A 6,000-nucleotide genomic window follows, 5' to 3' on the forward strand; every position below is an offset into this window, starting at 1 on the left:
ACAGAATGTTTGTTGGTTTGCATGTCATTACTGAAAGTCCTAAGACCATTTTAGCAACAAATTTCCTGAAGTCATCAGCATAATAAGAAGCATAACAAACATGAATGGCATATTATGTATGGAAGTTCATTATTTTTTTTAAACAACTTCATTAGTTTTGATAAAGCTGTCATGCTAAGAAAACTTGGAAAATGATTTCTGGACATCCTTGTAAACTAAATATTGGAGATCATTCTATTATACAATTCTTTAAGGGAACAGTACAATACTATCATGAGTTTTCTAGAACATCTGCATCAGGGCTATAGTTCAGCTAGTAGTTGAGCTTTCTTCAAGTTGCAGAATATCTGGAAGAAACTTAAAAAACATTAAGGGCAAATAAATTTAAAAGCAGAAGTAAAACTCTTCAAATGTGCTAAATCATCAGTACGGCTGAACACAAATTGGCAGGAATGTTTTTTTAAACTAGTTCATAAAATTATAACTGTAAAATAAATAAACACACTTTAATTGAAATAGAGCTGTATTTCAACTACTTTGCATTAAGTGTGTTGTAAAATTTAATTTCAAATACCAGGGTGTGTTTTAAAAACACTTGAAAAAGTAAAACACATATTACAGGGGAATATTTTGCATAATTCATCAATCTCTTTTGACTAGCATAGATTGTTTTTCATTTAATTATGTATATAAAATTATGTACATATTTGTTACTGTGCATCATCTTTGCCTTTAAGAAGAGAAATCAGTTTATGATGACTAAAATAAGTAATGAACGTTCGTGATTCTAAATTTTTTAGGAAACGTGAGAAAACTTGCTTATTTTTTCTGCACCTCACTTAGGAATATTCACAACAAAATTGTAGAGGGAGGTGGGGCACGTTGGACAAAGGGACATGTTGTACGGGTTCCAATTATTTGAATAATATTAATATTTTTATTTTATTTTTTGATCAACAAATAGCTCCTATGGTCCTACAAATCCTATAATGAAATCACATGGTACAGTTATATTGAACAAATTTTATTCCAGAAAGTGTTATTTTAGCAGTCCTGAGTACTTTTCAGAAAACTATGAATTAATTTTTTTAATGGTTTTAGTCAAGATTGCGGGGGAAAAAATTGAACTCCTGTCTTAAACTTTTACGTGAATGCCACTACCTCATCAAAGCGCTTACTTGTGATTGTGATTGAAAAAAGGTGAGTGCATACTAAAGAAATTAATTATAAACTGTTTTTGTTTGTTTTTAATATATAAATTTAAGTGAAGTAAAAATATAGAGAATGCAATATACTGATGCTTGAATTTAAATTCTTTAAAATAAAGCCACATTTTTTAGTAAATTCATTTATCTATACCTGATATTTCAGCTGGCCACATGAATCAGTTTTAAAAGCCACCACTGTTTTAGAGCATTTGAATTCCCCTTTATTTCAATGTTCTATTTCCTGACAAAAGTATTGATTTTCTAAAGACTTCAACAAATTAAGATAAGCTCTGATAAATTGAATATTTATTTATTTATATATTTATTTTTATGAGTGGTTGAAATGAACTCGGATGCAATTGAATTACTTTTTGGAATTTTTGAATTTTTTTTGAGTGGGTGAGGCAAAATAATGAACATGTAATAAATGAATATAAATAATGAAAGATAAATTACTTTTAAAGTTGATGCATTATAATAATAGTATAAGAAAATAAATAACTCTGATTTAAGGAAGCAGTTACTAAACACTTTACTTTGCATTGGTTGAAAACATCAGATGAATATCAAAATATCCAATATACAGTCGACTCCCGCTACAAAGCGATCCGACTTACGCGAAATGGCTATAACGCGATTTTTTCAACAGTAAAGAATTTTTGAGCTAGCGCGAATTCCTCGCCCGCAACATGAAAATTTTCGGAAAGGAACCGTGGTGAGTAAGTTCTTTTTGTGAACGGACCTTCATCCCTTTAGAATCACTGAGAGCAGAAGTACCCACACTGTACTAGTCTTTTATCGCTTATATAAATAACTACTTCTCATTTTCCATTATTTTTTTTTTCATTCTAAATGCGAAATTTAACGAAATATAATGACACCTAGGAGCACTGCTTTATCTAAAGTTGGTGAAAATAGAAAGAAAAGAGAACGTTTCTGACAATTAAAGAAAAGGTAAAGCTTCTTGAAAAGCTGAAGCTGAACCAAAAAATGCTTCGAAGGGTAGCACAACAATTAGGTATGACGGTATGAGTAAATCTTCCATACGTACAATTAAAGGTCAAGAAAAGGAAATCCATAAAAGTTCACCGAGTAATAGTATCCAAGCAAAATGCAAAAATTATGAAACTGGAAGCTGTTTTTTATTGTAAATTAAAGAAACCAGGAAGAGGGGTAATGCCATAGATGGAAACTTTATAAAAGAACCAATGAAGCAACTGTATTTAAAAATATATTAGAGTAATTGCAGCATAAATCATCATTTTCACTTTTTTTAAGTTACAAATATCATTACTGAATCAACTGTACGGTACAACTATAGGGCATTTGTTCTCCTTACTACATGCCATACGTACAGTACTGGTTTATTTTATGTCTTTCTTTCCCATTGATCATTGTTTTTGTGCATCATAGCAGTATTTCATGTTGAATAAAACGGCTTTTTTTTAAATACAAATAAAAATTTAGTTCTTTATGTAAGAAACAGTAAGGTATGGTTAAGAAAAGGTTTTTAACTGTTTAAGGTTGTGTTTACACGTGTCTAAAATGATTGGTTATGTTTATAAAAGTTTTTACACATACCTTTTTCCACAACGCGAAATTTCGACTTACGCGAGGTGTCTTGGAACGGATCCCTCGCGTAAGTCGGGACTCGACTGTATATCAAAATATCGGATATTTTCGAACCCTGATCTTTACAGATAATCTCAAAACCCCACAATGAGTCTTTATTTTAAAATGCAATTATACACTAATTAAAATTTAACTCCACATTAATTGAGATAGGATTATTTAAAAATCATTTTCCCACCAAATATCGAAATTTTTACGAACTTGATGTGGGGTGAGAGCTTCATGTACTTTATTTTTCTGCTGATCTAGAAGAGTAGAATTCTTCTAAAGTTTGATTCCAAGAAACAGGTTGTGCCATAATGACACACGATAGACGTGAAACATTTTAACTATTCATCAAACACTTTTGAACAGATTGTGTTTCTTATTCATATTTTTACATAAAATTATATACATGTGTCCACTGATAATGATCATCTTCTTCCTTCTTAAGAAGAGAAATGATCTGTTTACGACAAATGTACATATTGATCTCCGTGCTGCCTGAATGCAGTACATGCAACCATACAAAATGAGAAAGGAAGCGAGAAGAGTGTAATGTCTCACTTTTCTCCCATACCTGAAGGCAAGCAAGCCACTGCTTTCCTTCTAACCGACATTGCTTATCCCCACCACTTTTCGTCACACAAAAAGATTGGATCATAACTTCAAAGCCCTTGCATAAAAAGTTTCACTTAAAAAATCTTTGATTCAGCATTTTATCATAAAAGTATTGATATTTCAACATGCAAAACTTTAAATGTACCTAATTTCTGACAAACAAGAGCTGTGGCTGGGAGGACTTTTACAATCTCAAAAGCCCATGATAACAGTCCTGATCTCAAAGGTAATTCAACCCTTGTTAAAACTTAATTATGTATCAATCATGGCCATAATTATTTAAAAATCATCTTCTCAATAAAAATAGAAATTTTTACTAACCTGAAGCGGGGTGATAGCATGCACTTTATTCTTCAGGTGATAAAGAAAGAGTAGCATGTAAAGGAAATAACAAGGCAACCTAAAAATTAGTAACCTTAATTAGAGCATAATAAAAAGTACCAACACACTACTTGAAACGAACTTAGAACATCTCAGTTTTCTGTTTATGATGGAACACACAGAGAGTGACATGCTTGTTGAATAAAAAAGAGTAAATTACCAAAATAACCAAAACTGCCTACAATTCATTAAATTTTTAATAAAATAGTACATTTTAAATTGGCTCGCTCAACCTAAAAAATCGATAAAAACTGCTGTGTGTCAAGCAAGTGTTCCTCAAACGCTTTTGCAAATTCATGTGGTGACATTAATTTCATAATTGAATTGACATTTTTTTTTTACAATTTTTAACTAATAAATATTTGGCAGAAAATGATAACAAATCGTTTTTCCTTAAATCTAAATGTTTTTACAAGATACTGCCAGCAAGCACTGAAAGTTCTATAATTTATAAACATTTTATTTCCTCTGCATCTCCTTTCAAAAAACAAAAATTTGACACTGTAAATACTTACGTTGCATAAAGAGAAGATTTAATTTGGAGTTTTATAGCTTGAAGGAATATTAAAAACGACACATAAGTCAATTTTTGTCAATGATCGGCAAAAATAAAAGCCCTAACATTAAAACATAAGTTAAAATGTGTTTTAATATCAAGTCACATTTATTTAAAAAAAAAAATTCTGCAACATACAGCATTTATAATACAAATCACATGTTAAGACATCCTCACGTACATCACAAGTGTGTGTTTTGTTTACTTCCACTCGTCGCCAAGCACGAAATTGATCGCGCCAAACCGAAAACAGAGATCTATCGTTAAAAAAATTTAATTTACACAATTAAAACTTTTGTCTTGTCTTAAAGTGTTGTTTTTTAATAACGTTGTGATTGCAATAATCGATTTAACAGGAAAACTAACTATAAAAGACCCAAATAAAGTGTCAGAAGGGAATTTTAGCACACCGGAACACATGTTCTTGATATAATTACGCATTCGGTAAAGAAATAGGAATGGACTCACTCAAGTAAAGCTACATACGTATAATTTGAACATTGTAGAACAGTAATATGAGCATTAAAATCTTGGACTCACCTTTAATTTTCCAGATTCTGGGTTTTTCCACAGCACTGTCATACGCTCCATGTTAATCCTACGGGAGAAGAAGAAACACTGCCTCAGGCGGTCTTCGACCAATAGGAAAATGATACCGCGTTGTCGCAACTCTGAAAACTACGTTTTCATATAGGGACTCTAGTTATCTTAATTTCTCAAGCAAACAGAGTAGCATATAGTTATCGATCTGACTGTGCACGGGCCCAAGCAGTAATCATACACTTGGCACTGACTTCATTTGTACAAGGGAGAACTTCCATGACAATAAAAAGCGTGGCAATCAACAATCACCTCTACAGTTCAATTTTATGATAATTTTTAAAGTTGAAAAAAATTCTTCCGCGCTAACCACTGACGTCGTCAAGTCGGTAATACCGGTTGCTCTGTGCGAACATTACACTTCATAAATTCTTAAAATAAGGAAAAAAGTTTGGCAATGAGTTCCTTGACAACCGTGAATATTGTAAACAATGATGGTTACAAAGCTCAAATCCATGCTTATAAACATCACTAAAATGTGAAATTATACCCTAAATTTCTGGGGTTTTTTTCCTTCTCACATTGTTGTACGAAATGGAAGTGGTTATCTTCTTTTGACCTTGGTAAACAGCCCGACGAATAATTATGGATCCATTATTCCTTGCTATATCCAACTACCGCCGACAGAACTTTGAAAAATGTGTCGATTTTTGTACGAAAATTTTGGATGAGAAACCATATGATGAGGTAATTTTCCGGTATTTCTTACTTTCTTTATTAATGTAATCAATAACAAGCCTAGTGAAATTTGTTTCAATTATACTCTTTTTTTTTCCTCTCTCTTCTTTTTATATATATATATATATCTTTTTTTTTTTTTTCGACACAAGCATTGCCATTATTTTTATTTGAAGGGGAAGGAAGAGATATTAAACTTTAACATTCTTCTGAGGGGCTAGAAAGGTGAAAAGTTCGAAAGCAGAGACATCTGGATCAAATTCAGAAATTCATGGGGATATTTCCTTCTAATATATTTTTAAAATCATCATAAACAAAATTTTTTTTTAATTAGTTTTTTTTTTG

This window comes from Uloborus diversus, chromosome 5, assembly GCF_026930045.1.
Source record: "Uloborus diversus isolate 005 chromosome 5, Udiv.v.3.1, whole genome shotgun sequence".
NCBI lineage: Eukaryota > Metazoa > Arthropoda > Arachnida > Araneae > Uloboridae > Uloborus > Uloborus diversus.